The 24,902-nt window shown below is 39.6% G+C and overlaps 1 pseudogene; it reads right to left on the bottom strand.

The window, feature by feature from the left end:
* Positions 1 to 8,053: 8,053 nt before the first annotated feature.
* LOC119536932 lies at positions 8,054 to 14,389 on the bottom strand (annotated as a pseudogene).
* Between the last annotated feature and the right edge of the window lie 10,513 nt (positions 14,390 to 24,902).

The raw sequence follows: 24,902 nt of genomic DNA on the forward strand, positions 1-24,902 counted from the left end.
CATACAAAGGAAACAGCATAAGACTAAGTAGTGACTACTCAGCAGCCACCATGGAGGCGAGAAGGCAGTGGCACGATATATTTAAAATTCTGAGTGAGAAAAATTTCCAGCCAAGAATACTTTATCCAGCAAAGCTCTCCTTCAAATTTGAGGGAGAGCTTAAATTTTTCACAGACAAACAAATGCTGAGAGAATATGCTAACAAGAGACCTGCCCTACTGGAGATACTAAAGGGAGCCCTACAGACAGAGAAACAAAGAAAGGACAGAGAGACTTGGAGAAAGGTTCAGTACTAAAGAGATTCGGTATGGGTACAATAAAGGATATTAATAGAGAGAGGGGAAAAATATGACAAACATAAACCAAAGGATAAGATGGCTGATTCAAGAAATGCCTTCACAGCTATAATGTTGAATGTAAATGGATTAAACTCCCCAATTAAAAGATATAGATTGGCAGAATGGATGAAAAAAAAATGAACCATCAATATGTTGCATACAAGAGACTCATCTTAGACACAGGGACACAAAGAAACTGAAAGTGAAAGGATGGAAAAAAATATTTCATGCAAGTTACAGCAAAAAGAAAGCAGGTGTAGCAATATTAATCTCAGATAAAATAGACTTCAAATGCAGGGATGTTTTGACAGACAAAGAAGGCCACTACATACTAATAAAAGGAGCAATTCAGCAAGAAGAAATAACAATCGTAAATGTCTATGCACCCAATCAAGGTGCCACAAAATACATGAGAGAAACACTGGCAAAACTAAAGGAAGCAATTGATGTTTCCACAATAATTGTGGGAGACTTCAACACATCACTCTCTCCTATAGATAGATCAACCAGACAGAAGATCAATAAGGAAACTGAAAACCTAAACAATCTGATAAATGAATTAGATTTAACAGACATATACAGGACATTACATCCCAAATCACCAGGATACACATACTTTTCTAGTGCTCATGGAACTTTCTCCAGAATAGATCATATGCTGGGACATAAAACAAGCCTCAATAAATTTAAAAAGATTGAAATTATTCAAAGCACATTCTCTGACCACAATGGAATACAATTAGAAGTCAACAACCATCAGAGACTTAGAAAATTCACAAATACCTGGAGGTTAAACAACACACTCCTAAACAATCAGTGGGTTAAAGAAGAAATAGCAAGAGAAATTGCTAAATATATAGAGACGAATGAAAATGAGAACACAACATACCAAAACCTATGGGATGCAGCAAAAGCAGTGCTAAGGGGGAAATTTATAGCACTAAACGCATATATTAAAAAGGAAGAAAGAGCCAAAATCAAAGAACTAATGGATCAACTGAAGAAGCTAGAAAATGAACAGCAAACCAATCCTAAACCAAGTACAAGAAAAGAAATAACAAGGATTAAAGCAGAAATAAATGACATAGAGAATAAAAAAACAATAGAGAGGATAAATATCACCAAAAGTTGGTTCTTTGAGAAGATCAACAAGATTGACAAGCCCCTAGCTAGACTGACAAAATCAAAAAGAGAGAAGACCCATATAAACAAAATAATGAATGAAAAAGGTAACATAACTGCAGATCCTGAAGAAATTAAAAAAATTATAAGAGGATACTATGAACAACTGTATGGCAACAAACTGGATAATGTAGAGGAAATGGACAATTTCCTGGAAACATATGAACAACCTAGACTGACCAGAGAAGAAATAGACGACCTCAACCAACCCATCACAAGCAAAGAGATCCAATCAGTCATCAAAAATCTCCCCACAAATAAATGCCCAGGGCCAGATGGCTTCACAGGGGAATTCTACCAAACTTTCCAGAAAGAACTGACACCAATCTTACTCAAACTCTTTCAAAACATTGAAGAAAATGGAACATTACCTAACTCATTCTATGAAGCTAACATCAATCTAATACCAAAACCAGGCAAAGATGCTACAAAAAAGGAAAACTACCGGCCAATCTCCCTAATGAATATAGATGCAAAAATCCTCAACAAAATACTTGCAAATCGAATCCAAAGACACATTAAAAAAATCATACACCATGACCAAGTGGGGTTTATTCCAGGCATGCAAGGATGGTTCAACATAAGAAAATCAATCAATGTATTACAACACATTAACAAGTCAAAAGGGAAAAATCAATTGATCATCTCAATAGATGCTGAAAAAGCATTTGACAAAATCCAACATCCGTTTTTGATAAAAACACTTCAAAAGGTAGGAATTGAAGGAAACTTCCTCAACATGATAAAGAGCATATATGAAAAACCCACAGCCAGCATAGTACTCAATGGTGAGAGACTGAAAGCCTTCCCTCTAAGATCAGGAACAAGACAAGGATGCCCGCTGTCACCACTGTTATTCAACATTGTGCTGGAAGTGCTAGTCAGGGCAATCCGGCAAGACAAAGAAATAAAAGGCATCCAAATTGGAAAAGAAGAAGTAAAACTGTCATTGTTTGCAGATGATATGATCTTATATCTAGAAAACCCTGAGAAATCAACGATACAGCTACTAGAGGTAATAAACAAATTTAGCAAAGTAGCGGGATACAAGGTTAATGCACATAAGTCAGTAATGTTTCTATATGCTAGAAATGAACAAACTGAAGAGACACTCAAGAAAAAGATACCATTTTCAATAGCAACTAAAAAAATCAAGTACCTAGGAATAAACTTAACCAAAGATGTAAAAGACCTATACAAAGAAAACTACATAACTCTACTAAAAGAAATAGAAGGGGACCTTAAAAGATGGAAAAATATTCCATGTTCATGGATAGGAAGGCTAAATGTCATTAAGATGTCAATTCTACCCAAACTCATCTACAGATTCAATGCAATCCCAATCAAAATTCCAACAACCTACTTTGCAGACTTGGAAAAGCTAGTTATCAAATTTATTTGGAAAGGGAAGATGCCTCGAATTGCTAAAGACACTCTAAAAAAGAAAAACGAAGTGGGAGGACTTACACTCCCTGACTTTGAAGCTTATTATAAAGCCACAGTTGCCAAAACAGCATGGTACTGGCACAAAGATAGACATATAGATCAATGGAATCGAATTGAGAATTCGGAGATAGACCCTCAGATCTATGGCCGACTGATCTTTGATAAGGCCCCCAAAGTCACTGAACTGAGCCATAATGGTCTTTTCAACAAATGGGGCTGGGAGAGTTGGATATCCATATCCAAAAGAATGAAAGAGGACCCCTACCTCACCCCCTACACAAAAATTAACTCAAAATGGACCAAAGATCTCAATATAAAAGAAAGTACCATAAAACTCCTAGAAGATAATGTAGGAAAACATCTTCAAGACCTTGTATTAGGCGGCCGCTTCCTAGACTTTACACCCAAAGCACAAGCAACAAAAGAAAAAATAGATAAATGGCAACTCCTCAAGCTTAGAAGTTTCTGCACCTCAAAGGAATTTCTCAAAAAGGTAAAGAGGCAGCCAACTCAATGGGAAAAAATTTTTGGAAACCATGTATCTGACAAAAGACTGATATCTTGCATATATAAAGAAATTCTACATCTCAATGACAATAGTACAGTCGGCCCAATTATAAAATGGGCAAAAGATATGAAAAGACAGTTCTCTGAAGAGGAAATACAAATGGCCAAGAAACACATGAAAAAGTGTTCAGCTTCACTAGCTATTAGAGAGATGCAAATTAAGACCACAATGAGATACCATCTAACACCGGTTAGAATGGCTGCCATTAAACAAACAGGAAACTACAAATGCTGGAGGGGATGTGGAGAAATTGGAACTCTTATTCATTGTTGGTGGGACTGTGTAATGGTTCAGCCACTCTGGAAGTCAGTCTGGCAGTTCCTTAGAAAACTAGATATAGAGTTACCATTCGATCCAGCGATTGCACTTCTCGGTATATACCCGGAAGGTCGGAAAGCAGTGACACGAACAGATATCTGCACACCAATGTTCATAGCAGCATTATTCACAATTGCCAAGAGATGGAAACAACCCAAATGTCCTTCAACAGATGAGTGGATAAATAAAATGTGGTATATACACACGATGGAATACTATGCAGCAGTAAGAAGGAACAATCTCGTGAAACATATGACAACATGGATGAACCTTGAAGACATAATGCTGAGCGAAATAAGCCAGGCACAAAAAGAGAAATATTATATGCTACCACTAATGTGAACTTTGAAAAATGTAAAACAAATGGTTTATAATGTAGAATGTAGGGGAACTAGCAATAGAGAGCAATTAAGGAAGGGGGAACAATAATCCAAGAAGAACAGATAAGCTATTTAACGTTCTGGGGATGCCTAGGAATGACTATGGTCTGTTAATTTCTGATGGATATAGTAGGAGCAAGTTCACAGAAATGTTGCTATATTAGGTAACTTTCTTGGGGTAAAGTAGGAACATGTTGGAAGTTAAGCAGTTATCTTAGGTTAGTTGTCTTTTTCTTACTCCCTTGTTATGGTCTCTTTGAAATGTTCTTTTATTGTATGTTTGTTTTCTTTTTAACTTTTCTTTCATACAGTTGATTTAAAAAAGAAGGGAAAGTTAAAAAAAAAAAAAAAAAAGAAAGAAAAACAAGGAAAAAAAAAAGATGTAGTGCCCCCTTGAGGAGCCTGTGGAGAATGCAGGGGTATTCGCCTACCCCACCTCCATGGTTGCTAACATGACCACAGACATAGGGGACTGGTGGTTTGATGGGTTGAGCCCTCTACCACAGGTTTTACCCTTGGGAAGACGGTTGCTGCAAAGGAGAGGCTAGGCCTCCCTATGGTTGTGCCTGAGAGCCTCCTCCCGAGTGCCTCTTTGTTGCTCAGATGTGGCCCTCTCTCTCTGGCTAAGCCAACTTGAAACGTGAAATCACTGCCCTCCCCCTTACGTTGGATCAGACACCCAGGGGAGTGAATCTCCCTGGCAACATGGAATATGACTCCCGGGGAGGAATGTAGACCCGGCATCGTGGGACGGAGAACATCTTCTTGACCAAAAGGGGGATGTGAAAGGAAATGAAATAAGCTTCAGTGGCAGAGAGATTCCAAAAGGAGCCAAGAGGTCACTCTGGTGGGCACTCTTATGCACACTTTAGACAACCCTTTTTAGGTTCTAAAGAATTGGGGTAGCTGGTGGTGGATACCTGAAACTATCAAACTACAACCCAGAACCCATGAATCTTGAAGACAGTTGTATAAAAATGTAGCTTATGAGGGGTGACAATGGGATTGGGAAAGCCATAAGGACCACACTCCACTTTGTCTAGTTTATGGATGGATGAGTAGAAAAATAGGGGAAGGAAACAAACAGACAAAGGTACCCAGTGTTCTTTTTTACTTCAATTGCTCTTTTTCACTCTAATTATTATTCTTGTTATTTTTGTGTGTGTGCTAATGAAGGTGTCAGGGATTGATTTGGGAGATGAATGTACCACTATGTAATGGTACTGTAAACAATCGAAAGTACGATTTGTTTTGTATGACTGCGTGGTATGTGAATATATCTCAATAAAATGAAGATTAAAAAAAAATTAAAAAAAAATATATATATATAAACATTAAAAAAAAAAAGTGATGCTATACCCATTTACTTTAGACTATGATGTGCTAGTTTATGAAAGACCAAACTTCCTACAGAAAACACGAGAAAAGTTGAACAATGTTTTAAAAAAAGTGTTTTAAGGCATCGATTGTCACTAAAGCAGTCAGAATGTGAGGGGCCATGATCCCAGAGTAAAGGGAAAACCATTGAGTTAGTTCAACCATTCTATGTTGCTTTTCCCTTAGAGGCATTTGCTAAATTCTGAGTGGGCCAGATGGAGAAGTGGAGAAGCCGAGAAAAAGTGACATCTAAGAGGCTGAGGGAAGAAGCAGAGCTGTTGGCAGTCTTACAGTTCTGCTGGTGAGATAAAAATTGGATTTCAGAACCCGCCAAGGACTAAATACTCCAAATAAAAGATGAAAGCACTGGAGGAACTAAACTCTGCTTAGGGAATTTGTGACTTAGGGAAGAGTCTTTTGATGGTGCCCCTAATTTTAATAAGATGAGTTTATATTCTGTAACAGAATGGGAATGAAAACCAGAAGATCTACAATTTTGTGGCATCTAAATTTGGCAACACATTCAAAAGGATCATTGAGACTTTGATAAGTTTTGGCTTGTAATAAATATTTGCCAAATGAAGATATTTTAATAGAGGTAAAAATAGAGTATCTTTAGACACAGTTGAGCTGAATTTTTAATACATTTAACCCCCCAAAATTATCAAAACTTCAAATGTCTTCCATTTTACAGAATTTACTCCGAGTTTTCCAGAATATACCTGTAGAGAATATTTCTAATTATAAATATCATGGCCTACTGAGAAAAGTCAACTAAAGATGTTGACAATTTCATATTTATTAACTATAAAATGCAACTTTAAAGAAGTTTACAGATAATTTTATGAAAAAATTAAAAGTAATCAGCCAATACAAAAGTAATAGACTCAGACAGGGCTAAGGAACAGATTAAAGTATGTGACTGTGTTTGAAGAATGGTCTGTTCATTTTTCTTAATCTTCAGATTATCAAAATTAAAAAGCTTTGGAAACTGTTTCATGTACACAGACATATGTTGTTTTAAGAGTTTTAAAATGATTTTTTTGGCAAATACTTTTCAAATTAATCTATTTATAAAAGGGCCAGGAATATAATAAAACCAATGTGTTGCTCCATAAGTAAATATTTTTAAAAAAAGATGAAACACACTTTTCCCAAGAAGGCTTCTGCAATGGTTAAGCTGAGAAGTGGTCTTTGTTGACTCTGAGTTTCCCCAGCAACACCGGGTGGGAAGCTTGCGGAGCTCTTATCTCCTACTCCCCTTTATTGTGACCACTTGTGGACATCTTATCTCCCCAGCCGTGGGATTTAAGGACCTAGTGGTCAGAAAGACTGTACTTCTTTATGGTTTCCCTCCCCCCACAGGACACTGTTAGTGCTCTCACTAACTGTTACAAACTGGTAGGTCCCTGCAGGGGAAAATACCCCACTTCTTATGGTGGACTATGCGGTCTTCTTTCAGATTGTCTCCTGTTTTCCAATTATGTAACTTAGATCATCAGAAAAGATAAACCAAAGAAGAAATTAATTAGGAAAATGAAAAAAAAAAAATGCTAAAGCAATTAAAGTTAGAATAAAAACAGACAGGACAAAATAGAGTAAAATTGAAACATGATAAGGGGAAATGTGATAAATAAGCAAAGGCCTTAAAAAGCAATGAGATAAGAAAGCAGAATTAATAATAAAAAGCCAAAACAGACCAAGGACAATGACAATAGAGTTGAAAGGAATAAAAGATTCAAAGAATAAATCAAGCTGAAAGGACAGAAAAGGAAGTGTAGGTTTAGATGTATAAAAACCAAGTTAATCAAAGAGAATGTGAATTCCACAGCTTTAGATGTTCTGTGTCTCACCCCAGCATGCTGGCCTTATTGGCTATGTGGGCCCCTTCCACAGGCTGGAGACCTCACAGGATTCTCTGAAAAGGACCTATGGCAGAAGGCCCTCAGTGTAATGAGGTTAATTCCAGAAAGCAGCTAAAATCCATCCAGAAAATTCTCTCCGAAGTCTGACTATTCAGGTCACTGATCACAGTGCCGTAGATGGTTCCTTAGCAAAACCACCTAGTCACACTTCCCTCCTACAGATCTGTGGAAAAGGTGCAATTTTGGTTAGTGATGGAGGTGGAGCCAACAAGGGAACTTACTCTGGTTTAATTAGAGGCCTGTCCAATTAAAGATTCCACCATCAGCATCTTTTTTTTTTTTTTTTTTTTTTTTTTTAGGAAAACGGGAGATTACTTATTAAAGAAAAGTCACCTGTGAGATACTCTACATTTTAAGTGAACATGTTTGACATTAACACTTGGGATTGAAACATGCCTTCAATAACAAATGGACTCCAAAAGGCAAACTCCTAAGGGTCAATTCAAGCAGCAGGTCAGGAGCCACAAGATACCACTCTTGGGAGAGAGGTGATCATTATTCAATTTTCCAGTGAAATCGTCACTTTTCTGTAAACTTGTCAGCTGCTAAAAATACGAATTTACAATCTATCATCACAGAAGTTATTTTAAGCAATACCTTTAAAAACTGAGAGCAGACATAGTGCCTCAAACAGCACCAGGCTGAGGCTCTGCAGCCGGGTTTTCTAGACAAGTCCCCCTGTGCCCAGGCCTCCACCCCTCCCCACCCACAGCCCAACCAAAGGGTCTCCACGGCTCTTCCAGCCACGACGTCACCCGCTGAGAAGAGGAGGAGGGCCCCGGCTCTCGCCCTACCAACCACCCTCTGCCCCTTCTTGGGAGAGGCTGGCGGTGGCAGCGTGGGTGGCCTCTCCCACGTGCGGTTCAGCGTCTGGAAGATCCCGGAGATCTGCAGCCTGACAGGCCCTGTTTCTGGGTCGTTCATCCACTGCGTGCTGTTCAGTGGGTTTTCAAGCATGTCTTCAAATGCTAACAGCGTCTTAGGGTTGGTCGGACCCTGATGCATGACGAAATCCTCCAGGATGGCCTGGAAGAGGGGGTGTAGGGGCGCATTTGTCCAGCTTTGTTCAGCTCCTCCGCAGAAGGCTTCCGGTCCCGCCGCAGCCACTCGCAGGCGGCGTTTTCCTGGTTGTGGTTGACGCTGAAGGCTGTTATCATCTGCTTTTCATCAAACCCCGTCTCCATCAGAGAAATGAGGGTATGAAGGAAACCATATAGGCGGTCAAAGGCGCACTAATTGAGACCCAGGCAGCAAATCGAGGGCGTCGGTGGTTGGGTGTGGAGGTAAAGCCATTTTCACCAGTGGAATCTTAGCAGAAGGGGTTTTAATATAACCCCAATGGATTTACTATTTTAAAAATATCTTTCCTTGTGCTTTATTCAGTTACTGGTTTTCAGTGCTCTGAGGGAAGACCAAGGCCGTGTGGCTCCTAGTGGGATCTTCAGGGGAGCCCAGTATGGCCGTCGGGGGCTCTGCTTACTGAGGCGCATTCAGCATATTGCTCTAAGGCAGGTCCGGGCTTGCGATCCAAGATTGAGGCGTGAAGGTCACGAAAGAAAATCCAATTCGAGGGAAACAAAAATATCAATAGTAATTTGTGGGAGGAGAAAAGGAGGTTATATTCCATTTTGTTGCAAAAAACAGTTTTAAGGATTTCATGAATTTTCAAGGACTTCTCTTTTTTCTTCCTTTTATTTTGCGATTTTGTTGAGATATATTCACACACCATACAAGCCATCCAAAGCATTCAATCAGTGGCTCACAGTATCATCACATAGTTGTGCATACATTGCCATGATCAGTTTTAGAACATTTTCATTACTCCAGAAAAGAAACAAGAATAAAAAATAAAACCCCAATCCTCCCATATCCTTTATCCCCACTGCCCACCCTCACTGTTGACCCATAGTGTTGGTGTGTGGTAGATTTGTTACTGTTGAAAGAATATTAAAATATTACTGTTAACTCTACATAGTTAGCAATAGGTAAATTTTTTTCCCATATACCCCTCTGTTATTAACTCCTTGTAATACTTGTCGTATGTTTGTTCTAGTTCATGAAAGAACGTCTTAATTTTTTTAAATTAAATTCAGTTTTATTGAAATATATTCACATACCATACAGTCATCTATGGTATATAATCAGCTGTTCACAGTACCATCATATAGTTATACAGTCATCACCCAAGGGGTTCTCTTAATCCTCTGCAGGGCAAAGCGCTCCCTTTTGAAGTTCCTTGAGCCATCGCCCTTTTCAATCTTCTTGCTGTTGGTAACTGGTCTGATTCTACCAGACCCTTGGCGATCAGTGGCACTCTCACTGACGGCAGGAAACACTGCCGTCTGCAGGGCGTGCCCGTTCACTCAGCAGTCCATCTGGAATGTTTTGTCAGGTGTCTCAAAGAGAACCTGACTGAGAAAGACTTCAGCTGGGGGTGGCAATCAGGAAGGATGCTTCGCTGGATCCAAGCTGGATAAGCGGTTAGTCCATAAGTCAGTATTTTCTGTTTATGGTCCCGTTTGCTTTCCTGGCCACTTCCTAGCTCCAGGCTGTGTCAATGAATGCTGGGAGAAAAATCCCCCAGCAGGGGCTGGGCTGAGGTGGGAATGGGGAGTCCATGCTTAACTGGGACAGAGTTCTGTTTGGGGTGAGGGAAAGTTTTGGTAATGGATGGTGGTGTTGGTAGCACAACATTCCTAATATAATTACCACCACTGAATTGTATACTTGAAAGTGACTAAAATGGGAAATATTTTGATGTATATATGTTACAACAATAAATTAAAAAAACAACAACACAGAACTATACAACACGAAGAGTAACCCTAATGTAAACTGTGGAGTATAAGTTAATAGTTTAATTATAATAACATTATTTCACCAATTATAAAAAATGTACCACACTCATACAAGATGCTGACAAAGAGGAAAATAGGTGTGTTTGTGTGTGTGTGTGTGTGGGGAGGGTGTTATATGGAACTCTGTACATTCTGTATGCTTTTTCTGTAAACCTACAACTGCTCTATAAAATTAATTTAAAAAAAAAAGAGAGAGAGAGAGAAAGCCTAGGGCCAGCTTGGCTTCTTTCTGTCCTGCTCACAGTTTCCCTGACCAGGCGAGTGACCCTCTAGGTTTCTGCATCAGTGACCCACACCCAACTCCACCAAGGGCCTGCAACTCATGGGCAGAAAATGAGCTTATTTCCAGGAGATGGCAAAAGCGGCAGCTGATTATTTAGGGAAAACAGACACCTGGCTCAAATGAGAGCACTTAAAAATGATCTTAGAAATGGGAATGTTCTCATAGAGATTGTGGTGGTGAATGCATAACTATGTGATTATACCAGGAGCCAATGATTGTACACTTAGGATGGATTATGTGGTGTGTGAGTAAAATTGTTTAAAAAAAAAAAAACAGAAAACTACAAGTGCTGGAGAGGATGTGGAGAAAGAGGTATACCTATTCACTGTTGGTAGGGAAGTAGAATTGTGCAGACCCTCTGGAGGCTAGTGTGGCAGTTCTTCAGGAAACTAAGTATAAAATTGCTTATGATCCAACAATCCTGTTACTAGGTATATTCTCAGAAGAACTGAAAGCAGGGACATGAATAAACATTTGCACACTGATGTTTATGGTGGCATTATTCATGATTGCCAATGGATGGAGGTAGTCCAAGGGTCCATCCACTGAGGAGTGGAACGGCGAGCTGTGGTATATACATATGATGGAATATTGTGCTGCTGCAGAAATGAATGAAGTTGTGAGGCATGCAATGATGTGAATGAACCTTGAGGACATTATGTTGAGTGAAATAAGCCAGAAATGAAAGGACAAATACTGTATGGTCTCACTAATATGAACTAACTATAATGAGCTAACTCTGAGAGATAAATTCAAGAGCATAGGCTACCAGGAGATAGATACCAAGTGGGTAGAGATTGGGCAATTGATGATTAAGTACAGAATATTCAATAAGGTTGATTGTAAAGGTTTGGAAATAGATAGCACAATATTATGTGATGGTAACACACACACACATAATTCTGTAGGTGTAATTAACAAAGCTGAGTGTGAGTATGGTTGAAAGAAGAAGGCTAGGAGCATATAGACCTCAGAAGGAAAGCTACAGGATAAAAACTGGGACTGTATAACTTAGCAAAACCTAGAATGGACAATGATTGTGGTTAATTATATAAATAAAAGAAAGTTCTTACACAAACTAGAACAAATATACGTCGCTATTACAAGGTGTTAATAATAGGGTATTATATGGGAAAAAATACAGTTAATGTAAACTGAGGTCTACAGTTAACAGTAACATTGTAATATTCTTTCATTAATTGTACAAAGGCACTATACCAAAGCTAAATGTCAGTAGTAGGGAGGTATAAGGAGTATGGGACTTTTTTCTTCCGAAGAAATGAGAATATTCTCATATTGACTGTAGTGGTGAATGCGTAACTATGTAATTATACCAGGAACCATTGATTGTACACTTAGGGTGGATTGTATGGTGTGTGAAAAAAAAAAGCTAAAAACAAAAAAAAAATCTGGGAAGCTAAAGCACACCTCCTGCCTTTCCTGTCTCCAAGATCAGGAGCCACCATAGCTCATGATCAGCCATGTGGGCCCTAACGTCATCTACCCAGTGTGGCTCTCTTTCCAATCAAAGTCCAACAACACCTACCCGAGAATCTGTCTGAAACTCCTTTTTCCTTCGAATCTTGAAGATTTCCATCGGTGATCTCTGACCTCCTCATCTCCTATACTAGTGCCAGCAGCAGCCTTGGAGGAGGCTGCCCACAGCTCCAGGCGCTTCTGGCGAGGCGCAGCTTGGAAGAGGTGTGTGTTTGGTTGGATCTTCCCATGCTCAGATAACCACTCCATGGCCTGAGTTGCTGACACGCCATTCAGCCGAAGGGCCTTCGCGGCTCTCCTCTTCCAGAAAGCCAATCTCTGTGAGCTGGCGCAGATTGCTTAATCCACTTGCACTTTCTCATCATCATCCAACATGGCATTTGCCTTCTTAAATAATTTAACTGCTTTAGGGTTCAGGGCTCACAATTTTTGTGCCACCTCGATGAGAGATACCAAGATTTTCCAGAGTTTCATTTGGAAATCTCTCATGTTGGGTTGTACCAAGCCCGGGTCCATATTGCACAATGGTAGTTTGGCTGTGGTTGGGAATATAGCATCTATCTGAAGCTTGCTGGTCTTATTTTTTCTTTTCTTCTGCTGAGACATCAGCCACCTTAAGGGAGTGGGGCTGGAGTATGCTTTTTTTTTTTTTTAATCAACAATAGGACATCTGTATCCTGAATGTTCTCTTCTAAGATGTTTTTGAACCACTCAGCACCCTCTCTGAAGCAGTGTGTATTAATTTGTGATGTCTTACACTTTTGGGGTCTTCTGAGTTCCCATGTGTTCAGTGCTTGAGGCAGTGCTCCTTGAGCTTCTCCACCGAGGCGTCCTCTGTCGCCTCCCCCAGCCACTCTGTGCCCTTGGCCATGCAGATGTGCAGCTGCAGCACCTTGCTAGCAAGGATCTTCTCTTCCTGCACAAACACAGTGGCTGCCTCTTCAGGGGCCTCTGCCCACCACCCCAGCTTGGACAGTCGCTGAGACCAGCAGGGCAGGGCATCAGCATCTTCTTGAGTGAAACTTTTCCTTGTATCTGAAGTTTTGGAATTGACCCAGGTGTGCTTACATGCCCTGGGTAGTTAATTAAATACTTCCCTTGGAATCATTCCCTAGACTGGTTAGCTCCGTGGCTTGGAGGTGCACAGCTGGGAAGTGTTCAAGAACAGTGGTTTCTCATCAAGGACACAGGAAACCTTGCCGGTCTGGGGTGAATTAAGGTTGATGCAAGGTTGGGGGAAGTGAGAGTTTGGTCCTTCAGATCCTTGGCCGAATTTGGTGGAACAGCTAGAAAAGCTCCTTAAAGTGGGGAAAAAGGAGCAGAGCAGACAAGGATCCTGGGTGGGCCTCAGCTTTGTTTAGCCTTGGAGGGGGTCTCTATCTCTATAGAGCAGTCTTGGGAAAGGTTTCACAAACACAGAGCTGGTGGTGTGCCTCAAGATGCCTATGGAAGGCTTGAAGATTCTGTGGTCATTTTCATTTGTGCCAGTTCTGAAGTGAAGGGCTGCGTTAGTTTCCTATTACTGCTGTAACAAACTACCACAAACTTAGCTCCTTACAACAACACAAATGTATTTGCTCACAGTTTTGAAGGCTGAAAGTCCAAAATGAGCCTTAACAGGGCTCAAATCAAGATGTCAGAAGGGCTGTGTTCCTTCTGGAGGCTCTAGGGGAGAATCGTTCCTGTCCTTTTTCAGCTCTTAGAGGCCACCTGCTTTCCTAGGCTTGTGGCCCCTTCTTCCATCTTTAAGGCCAGTAGTGTAGAATCTTCAAATTGCTCTCTCTTTCTGAACTCTGCTTCCTATTTTGACTCTGGCCCTCCTGCTTTCTCTTATAAGGACCCTTGTGATTCAACTGGGCTCACCCAGATAATCCAGGATTATCTCCCCACCTCAAGATCCTTAACTTAACCACAGGTGCAAAATCCCCTTTGCCATGTAAAATAACATATTCATAGCTTCAGGGGATTAGGGTGTCAGAAATTGGCCGACATTATCCTGCCTCCCAAATGGGACTTTCATCCCCTATCACTTTGGTGGATGGCATAGTTTTGCAGAATCACCCACACAGGGGCTGTCTTGTCTTCAGCCCCTTGTCTCAGCACTCTCCTGGTGGTAGGTGGAGGCAGGGGCTGCCTTGTGGCTTCCTTAAATATGGGAGATTCAGCCAGCTGCCCTAGGGCTGGCTTTGGGACTGTACTTTCTGCTGGATTTCTCATCAGCTAAGGCTTCTGGCTGTTTTTGGAAGAAGAGAGCTGAGGGTTGCCTGAAAACTCTTTAAGTACTACGGTGTAGATATGTTCATCCAACAAATGTTTACTTGGTGCTTATTGGGCAGTGTGGTGGTTTGAAGCTGTTATGTACCTAGATATGGCAATGTTCTTTTAATCCATTCCTGGGAATACAGATCTACTGTAGGTGGGAACCTTTGATTAGGTTATTTCAATTGAGATGTGATCCACCCTATTCAACATGCGTCTTAGTTCTCTTACTGGAGTCTTTTATAAGAGGATAAAGGGCACACAGAAAAAGAGCAAAGAAAAGCCCCAGAGAAGCTAAGAGAGGACCCACAGAAGCTCAGAAAGGAAGCCACAGATGGAGAAGCTGGAAGCTGAGATCAAGGAAACCTGGCAGGGTAGGACCAGCAAATGCTGGCCATGTGCCTTCCCATGTGAGAGAGGTCCCAGATGCTGCAGCCTGTCTTCAGAGTCCAGGTATTGTCTTGTTGATGCCTTTACTTGGGACATTTTCATGGTCTCAGAACTGTAAATTGTAAGTTAATCTCCATTGTAAAAGCCAACCCATTTCTGGTATATTGCATTTTGTCAGCTTTAGCAAATCCAAACAGGTACTGAACACTACGCTGGGCAGAAGAACCTCATTGGTGAACAAACCCAATTGCTTTGGTTTTGTTGATTTTACTTGTTTACTGTCTCCCCACAGCTAGAATGTAAGCCAAATTAGAACAGAGAACTTATTTAATGAATTCACCAAAAATCCCCCGTGTCTAGCTTTTCAGGTAAACCTTCCATAAATTTTTTTTTCTGAGTAAGGGAAAGATACAAGTTTTGAACTCAGTGAATTTAAGTTTAATAGGCCAGACTAGGGGTTGGCAAATTATGGCCACTGTTTTTGCAAGTTTAGTTTTATTGGAGCACAGCTATGTCTTTGGCTATTTTCTGCTACAAGGGCAGAGTTGAGTGGCTATTGCAGAGACTATATAGGTTGCACTTTGGTTCTAAAATAACTTACTGTCTTGCCCTTCACAGAAAAAATTTTCTGACTCCTAGGCTGACAAATAAATGGCAATTATATTGCATGCAATAAGGTCCATAATTGGACCTTGGAGCTTCCCATGCTCTCAAGGTCATGCTTTCAGAGTGGCCCCTTAGGTGGTCAGTTATCAGTTCACTTTGGCCATGGAGACACACCTGTTGTCCCAGAACTCATGGTCCCTTTTGATCCTGCAGGTGTGCTACTTTCAGGTCACCCATGGGGAATTTCGTTGATGTTGGAAATTCTTGTGTTTAGGATCTAGATTCCTTAGGTGGACAAGTCTGTCTTCCTTTCTACCTCTTTGCTGAACTGTTAAGAGCTGGGGCTTGGCTCCATTTTGTTCACAAACTTCTCTTTATCCCCAATGTCCTGTGGTTGTTCTCCTTGTCACTTTCCCCTAATCCCTTGTTTTCTAGCTAGTTTAACATAATCTAATTTCCTCAAAAGATTTAGACATTTGCAAAATACTTCATCTTCTAATTTTCTCCCATCCAGTTCCCCAAGGCAAGGAATTACAAAGTTTGGTTACCTGTTTGGAAGGGCATTTGGTAGAATAGGAGATAACAAACAAAAATTGATATTTTAGGAAATTACTTTGCCTTATTTGTATCACTGAGCACTTTGGACTATTTCCTGAGGATGATACACTTTAAGTAAGAGAATGATTTCAAGGAAGAGAAGGATAGTATTAGCTGTTGATAATCAATATTTAACAACAGCTACGTACATTGACCATTCAGTCTTAAGGAACTGCTATGGTAATATGTTACCTACAACTTGATGATCAGGTGCATTTCTGGTTTGGGAGTTGTTCTGACTGTCAAGGGAAAATTGGATGGGAGGCACTAGAGGACAGCGAAGGAGGAGGGTGTTACACTAGTCTTGGAAAGTGACAGTGGGAAGGAGTAGAGGGTACAGAACCTGGAGATGTAGAATCAAAGGAATTGGGTGAGTGGTTGATGTGGGAATGAAGGAGGGGGTGAGGGAGAAACATGGATTGCTCATAGCTATGGGCTTGGGCAATACGGTGGATGTGAAGCTCTTCACTGAGCACACAGGGTGGAGCAGCAGGTTGGGAGTGTGTAAGGAAGATGTGGAATTAACTTTGCTTGGGGGATTGGACCTTCTGCCCCACCTCTAGGGTCTGTCCTTTAATTGCTTAGTAAATACCTTAGGTACCCCAGGAAAGAGAAGACCCTTTATGCAGGAATGGCAGACACCCCTTATGCAGGAATGGCAGAATGGTTCAAGGGAACCATTCTGTTTTGTGCAAGTCCAGCCCTGTGGTTTTGGAAGGGTACATGTGTGCTGGGAACATAAATGTTGACTAAGTCACTGTCTGCTAGCCTGCCAGCAATTCTGTATGTGGATTTTATTTTATTAAACTTGGAGACCTCTAGTCTAATCTTTTTCTCTTCTATTTTAGGTTCAAATAGTTCTATGAGGCATTTAGGATCACATAAAATCACAATAAAACTTTTCTTTCCATTCTGACTCTATTAAGAGTTATGTTTTTAAAAAATTTTTTCCTTCAAAATAAATTTTATAAACCCCTTAGAATGAAACACATGCTGGTTCCATTTACTGTAATTCTACAGAGAGAGATTTCCTAGTGGGACAATACAGATAAGGCATGTGGTAAAATTAACATTTTGCCTATATTTTTTTCTGACCCTAAAATATCAGGGAAAAGCCCTCTTTCATAAGGGACAGGATCTGACAATACTAAAATGACAATTTATTAGTCTGTCAAATTATAATCTGTCATAGAAGCAGAGGAAAAAGTCATAAAAAGAGAATATTTAAAACTACTTCTTCCTCTGTGCTTTCTTCTGTCTCTTTCTGCTTTCTTTCCCTCCACTTTCTTCTTCTCCCTTTCCTCCTTATTTCCTTTTCCCATGTTAGTAAGTACTGGTTACCATACAGTAGCCTAAATGCTCTCCTTGGCCTAGAAATCCCAAAATAGAAAATAGGCAAGAGATTAAGGGCTGCATTTGTAAAGAATCAGATGATGGAATCTGTTCAATTTTTTTTCCAGATAAAATTTAGTTTCTGCTTCAGTCCAAATTCTTTTGATTTAAGTTGTTTGAAAACTTAGGCGCTCTTCAGAGAGTAAAATAAAATGCTAAAAGCAAAATCCTCTTGCTAATTTAACAATACTAGAGCCTGCTGTTTCTGCCTTTCCCTTGGTCCCAAAGCCAGAGGCAGACAGATGTGCTCAACATGTAAATGTGCTTTTAGAGTCAGTTTAGTTTTTAAAAATTCAAGAAGTGCTCTGTAATCTTCAATCAATCCCTGGTGACATCTAAGCAAATTGATTCATCCAAAATAATTGTTTTGAACAAATATCAAATATAATTGTGATGCAATTTATGATCAAATGTTTCAGTCTTTTGCTTTCCAAAATGTGTGTTTTATACAACTACAAGGATATTCTTGAACAGGGAAATCTGTCCTGAGACAATTGCTGTTTGATCACTATGTGTCAGAGGTGACAGAAAGAAATGTGCTGACCTGAAAGTGCATAGCAGTCAGCGTAAGACTAACTTTTGAGAAAGAGGGAGCCTTCCTCAAATACCTTTTAATCTAATCTTGGTTGGTTTTATCTCTCTTTCCTCATTTAGAGATTCTCCTTGTTCTCCTTCATCTTATCAGCCTTATCTTTCTGACTTCTTTGGATTAGAGTATCATTTATTGTCAGTCTTCTTTATTTATGCTTTATGTATTTACTATTATAGATAAAAATATCTTGTTTGAATTTATAATTTCATGATTACTAATGAGATAGAAAATCTTCTCATATATTTATTGGCCAATTATATTTCTTCTTTTCTGATTTGCTTATTCTTGTCTTTTCCCTATTTCTTTATTGGTTGTCATTTAAAAGCTAATTTGCAGTTTCTTATATTTTCTCTATGTAAGTCTTTTGTTAAATATTAAAAAAAAATGTTCCTTTTAGCCTGTGCTGGTTTGGATGTATTATGTCCCCCAAAATGCCATGTTCTTTAATGCAATCTTGTGGGGGCAGATGTATTAGTGTTGATTAGGTTGGAATCCTTTGAGTGTTTCCGTGGAGATGTGACTCAACCAACCATGAGCGGAACGTGTGATTGGATTATTTCCATGGAGATGTGGGCCCCATCCATTCAGGGTGGGTCTTGATTTAATCACTGTAGTTCTATAAAAGAGCTCACAAACAGAAGGATCTCAGAGCAGCTGAGAGTGACATTTTGGAGAGCAGCTAAGAGAGACATTTTGGAGACGGCCATTAAAAGCAAACTTTCACTGACACTTTGGAGATGTTAGCCCAGTGTTTGCTCTGGAGAAGCTAGGAGAGGACAAAATGTCCCAAGAGCAACATTTTGAAGAATGCACAGGAGCTGAGAGAGGAGCTGGAACACAACCCAGGACCAACCACGTGCCTTCCCAGCTAACAGAGGTTTTCCAGATGCTATTGGCCTTCCTTCAGTGAAAGTGCACTTATGTTGGTGCCTTAATTTGGACGTTTTCATGGCCTTCAGACTGTAAATTTGTAACCAAATAAACTCCTTTTATAAAAGCCAGTCCCTTTCTGGTGTTTTGCATACTGGCAGCATCAGCAAACCGAAACACAGCCCATCATCTGTCTTTGGTATTTATTTATGTTGCCTTTTGTGTATAGAAGTTTTACATTTTTCTGTGGTACAGTCTTTCCTTTAACTTATAGCTGTAACTTATAGTCTTGTCTAGGAAAGTCTTTTCTACTCCATAATTATAAAATACTATTCCATAGTTCTTGTTATATTTTTGTGTTTTGTCTTTTTATCTTAATCCATAACCCAACTGGAGTATATTTTTGCATGTAGTGTGAAAGCAAATTTAATGCTTTCAAAATGGATGGCTGATTGCTTTAATGGTATTTGTTGAAAAGAATATCTTTTCCCCACTTATATGAAATATCACTTTTATCATAAATACATAGATATGTTTCTGGACTGTATTCCATACCATAGAACAATCTTCTATTCTTGTGCCAATACCATGGTTTTCATTACGAAACCTTGGTTTGCTGTGACATCTGGTAGGGTAGAAACTCCTTGTTCTTCTTCCTTTTTTTTTTTTTTTTTTTTTTAAATGTTCTTGGCTAATCTTGGGCATTTTATCTTTTATAAAAATTTTAGAATCAGCTTGTCACAGTTCATAAAGAATCCAGTTGGAATCATGGTTCTAATTTCTTTCTTTTTTTTTTTTATCTTCATTTTATTGAGATATATTCATATACCACGCAGTCATACAAAACAAATCGTACTTTCGATTGTTCACAGTACCATTACATACTTGTACATTCATCACCAAAATCAATCCCTGACACCTTCATTAGCACACACACAAAAATAACAAGAATAATAATTAGAGTGAAAAAGAGCAATTGAAGTAAAAAAGAACACTGGGTACCTTTGTCTGTTTGTTTGTTTCCTTCCCCTATTTTTCTACTCATCCAACCATAAACTAGACAAACTGGAGTGTGGTCCTTATGGCTTTCCCAATCCCATTGTCACCCCTCATAAGCTACATTTTTATACAACTGTCTTCGAGATTCATGGGTTCTGGGTTGTAGTTTGATAGTTACAGGTATCCACCACCAGCTACCCCAATTCTTTAGAACCTAAAAAGGGTTGTCTAAAGTGTGCGTAAGAGTGCCCACCAGAGTGACCTCTCGGCTCCTTTTGGAATCTCTCTGCCACTGAAGCTTATTTCATTTCCTTTCACATCCCCCTTTTGGTCAAGAAGATGTTCTCCGACCCACGATGCCAGGTCTGCATTCCTCCCCGGGAGTCATATTCCACGTTGCCAGGGAGATTCACTCCCCTGGGTGTTTGATCCCACGTAGGGGGGAGGGCAGTGATTTCACCTTTCAAGTTGGCTTAGACAGAGAGAGAGGGCCACATCTGAGCAACAAAGAGGTATTCGGGAGGAGGCTCTTAGGCACAACCATAGGGAGGCCTAGCCTCTCCTTTGCAGCAACCGTCTTCCCAAGGGTAAAACCTATGGTAGAGGGCTCAACCCATCAAACCACTAGTCCCCTATGTCTGTGGTCATGTTAGCAACCATTGAGGTGGGGTAGGCCAATACCCCTGCATTCTCCACAGGCTCCTCAAGGGGGCACTACATCTTTTTTTCCTTGTTTTTCTTCTTCTTTTTTTTTTTTTTAACTTTCCCTTCTTTTTTTTTTTTTTTTTTAATGTTCATTTTATTGAGATATATTCACATACCACGCAGTCATACAAAACAAATCGTACTTTCGATTGCTTACAGTACGATTACATAGTGGTACATTCATCACCCAAATCAATCCCTGACACCTTCATTAGCACACACACAAAAATAACAAGAATAATAATTAGAGTGAAAAAGAGCAATTGAAGTAAAAAAGAACACTGGGTACCTTTGTCTGTTTGTTTCCTTCCCCTATTTTTCTACTCATCCATCCATAAACTACACAAAGGGGAGTGTGGTCCTTATGGCTTTCCCAATCCCATTGTCACCCCTCATAAGCTACATTTTTATACAACTGTCTTCGAGATTCATGGGTTCTGGGTTGTAGTTTGATAGTTACAGGTATCCACCACCAGCTACCCCAATTCTTTAGAACCTAAAAAGGGTTGTCTAAAGTGTGCATAAGAGTGCCCACCAGAGTGACCTCTCGGCTCCTTTTGGATTCTCTCTGCCACTGAAGCTTATTTCATTTCTTTTCACATCCCCCTTTTGGTCAAGAAGATATTCTCCATCCCACGATGCCAGGTCTACATTCCTCCCTGGGAGTCATATTCCACGTTGCCAGGGAGATTCACTCCCCTGGGTGTCTGATCCCACGTAGGGGGGAGGGCAGTGATTTCACCTTTCAAGTTGGCTTAGCTAGAGAGACAGGGCCACATCTGAGCAACAAAGAGGCATTTGGGAGGTGGCTCTTAGGCACAACCATAGGGAGGCCTAGCCTCTCCTTTGCAGCAACCGTCTTCCCAAGGGTAAAACCTGTGGTAGAGGGCTCAACCCATCAAACCTCCAGTCCCCTATGTCTGTGGTCATGTTAGCAACCATGGAGGTTGGGTAGGCGAATACCCCTGCATTCTCCAAAGGCTCCTCAAGGGGGCACTACATCTTTTTTTTTTTCCTTGTTTTTCTTTTCTTTTCTTTTTTTTTTTTTAACTTTCCCTTCTTTTTTAAATCAACTGTATGAAAAAAAAGTTAAAAAGAAAACAAACATACAATAAAAGAACATTTCAAAGAGACCATAACAAGGGAGTAAGAAAAAGACAACTAACCTAAGATAACTGCTTAACTTCCAACATGTTCCTACTTTACCCCAAGAAAGTTATCTAATATAGCAACATTTCTGTGAACTTGCTCCTACTATATCCATCAGAAATTAACAGACCATAGTCATTCCTGGGCATCCCCAGAACGTTAAATAGCTTATCTGTTCTTCTTGGATTATTGTTCCCCCTTCCTTTTGCTCTCTATTGCTAGTTCCCCTACATTCTACACTATAAACCATTTGTTTTACATTTTTCAAAGTTCACATTAGTGGTAGCATATAATATTTCTCTTTTTGTGCCTGGCTTATTTCGCTCAGCATTATGTCTTCAAGGTTCATCCATGTTGTCATATGTTTCACGAGATCGTTCCTTCTTACTGCCGCGTAGTATTCCATCGTGTGTATATACCACATTTTATTTATCCACTCATCTGTTGAAGGACATTTGGGTTGTTTCCATCTCTTGGCAATTGTGAATAATGCTGCTATAAACATTGGCGTGCAGATATCTGTTCGTGTCACTGCTTTCCGATCTTCCGGGTATATACCGAGAAGTGCAATCGCTGGATCGAATGGTAACTCTATATCTAGTTTTCTAAGGAACTGCCAGACTGACTTCCAGAGTGGCTGAACCATTATACAGTCCCACCAACAGTGAATAAGAGTTCCAATTTCTCCACATCCCCTCAGCATTTCTAGTTTCCTGTTTGTTTAATGGCAGCCATTCTAACCGGTGTTAGATGGTATCTCATTGTGGTCTTAATTTGCATCTCTCTAATAGCTAGTGAAGCTGAACATTTTTTCATGTGTTTCTTGGCCATTTGTATTTCCTCTTCAGAGAACTGTCTTTTCATATCTTTTGCCCATTTTATAATTGGGCCGACTGTACTATTGTCATTGAGTTGTAGGATTTCTTTATATATGCAAGATATCAGTCTTTTGTCAGATACATGGTTTCCAAAAATTTTTTCCCATTGAATTGGCTGCCTCTTTACCTTTTTGAGAAATTCCTTTGAGGTGCAGAAACTTCTAAGCTTGAGGAGTTCCCATTTATCTATTTTCTCTTTTGTTGCTTGTGCTTTGGGTGTAAAGTCTAGGAAGTGGCCTCCTAATACAAGGTCTTGAAGATGTTTTCCTACATTATCTTCTAGGAGTTTTATGGTACTTTCTTTTATATTGAGATCTTTGGTCCATTTTGAGTTAATTTTTGTGTAGGGGGTGAGGTAGGGGTCCTCTTTCATTCTTTTGGATATGGATATCCAACTCTCCCAGCCCCATTTGTTGAAAAGACCATTGTGACTCAGTTCAGTGACTTTGGGGGCCTTATCAAAGATCAGTCGGCCATAGATCTGAGGGTCTATCTCCGAATTCTCAATTCGATTCCATTGATATATATGTCTATCTTTGTGCCAGTACCATGCTGTTTTGGCAACTGTGGCTTTATAATAAGCTTCAAAGTCAGGGAGTGTAAGTCCTCCCACTTCGTTTTTCTTTTTTAGAGTGTCTTTAGCAATTCGAGGCATCTTCCCTTTCCAAAGAAATTTGATAACTAGCTTTTCCAAGTCTGCAAAGTAGGTTGTTGGAATTTTGATTGGGATTGCATTGAATCTGTAGATGAGTTTGGGTAGAATTGACATCTTAATGACATTTAGTCTTCCTATCCATGAACATGGAATATTTTTCCATCTTTTAAGGTCCCCTTCTATTTCTTTTAGTAGAGTTATGTAGTTTTCTTTGTATAGGTCTTTTACATCTTTGGTTAAGTTTATTCCTAGGTACTCGATTTTTTTAGTTGCTATTGAAAATGGTATCTTTTTCTTGAGTGTCTCTTCAGTTTGTTCATTTCTAGCATATAGAAACATTACTGACTTATGTGCATTAACCTCGTATCCCGCTACTTTGCTAAATTTGTTTATTACCTCTAGTAGCTGTATCGTCGATTTCTCAGGGTTTTCTAGATATAAGATCATATCATCTGCAAACAATGACAGTTTTACTTCTTCTTTTCCAATTTGGATGCCTTTTATTTCTTTGTCTTGCCAGATTGCCCTGGCTAGCACTTCCAGCACAATGTTGAATGACAGTGGTGACAGCGGGCATCCTTGTCTTGTTCCTGATCTTAGAGGAAAGGCTTTCAGTCTCTCACCATTGAGTACTATGCTGGCTGTGGGTTTTTCATATATGCTCTTTATCATGTTGAGGAAGTTTCCTTCAATTCCTACCTTTTGAAGTGTTTTTATCAAAAAGGGATGTTGGATTTTGTCAAATGCTTTTTCAGCATCTATTGAGATGATCAATTGATTTTTCCCTTTTGACTTGTTAATGTGTTGTAATACATTGATTGATTTTCTTATGTTGAACCATCCTTGCGTGCCTGGAATGAACCCCACTTGGTCATGGTGTATGATTTTTTTAATGTGTCTTTGGATTCGATTTGCAAGTATTTTGTTGAGGATTTTTGCATCTATATTCATTAGGGAGATTGGCCGGTGGTTTTCCTTTTTTGTAGCATCCTTGCCTGGTTTTGGTATTAGATTGATGTTAGCTTCATAGAATGAGTTAGGTAGTGTTCCATTTTCTTCAATGTTTTGAAAGAGTTTGAGTAAGATTGGTGTCAGTTCTTTCTGGAAAGTTTGGTAGAATTCCCCTGTGAAGCCATCTGGCCCTGGGCATTTATTTGTGGGAAGATTTTTGATGACTGATTGGATCTCTTTGCTTGTGATGGGTTGGTTGAGGTCTTCTATTTCTTCTCTGGTCAGTCTAGGTTGTTCATATGTTTCCAGGAAATTGTCCATTTCCTCTACATTCTCCAGTTTATTGCCATACAGTTGTTCATAGTATCCTCTTATAATTTTTTTAATTTCTTCAGGATCTGCAGTTATGTCACCTTTTTCATTCATTATTTTGTTTATATGGGTCTTCTCTCTTTTTGATTTTGTCAGTCTAGCTAGGGGCTTGTCAATCTTGTTGATCTTCTCAAAGAACCAACTTTTGGTGATATTTATCCTCTCTATTGTTTTTTTGTTCTCTATGTCATTTATTTCTGCTTTAATCCTTGTTATTTCTTTTCTTGTACTTGGTTTAGGATTGGTTTGCTTTTCATTTTCTAGCTTCTTCAGTTGATCCATTAGTTCTTTGATTTTGGCTCTTTCTTCCTTTTT

Source organism: Choloepus didactylus, chromosome 6, assembly GCF_015220235.1.
Source record: "Choloepus didactylus isolate mChoDid1 chromosome 6, mChoDid1.pri, whole genome shotgun sequence".
In the NCBI taxonomy this organism is placed as follows: Eukaryota; Metazoa; Chordata; class Mammalia; order Pilosa; family Megalonychidae; genus Choloepus; species Choloepus didactylus.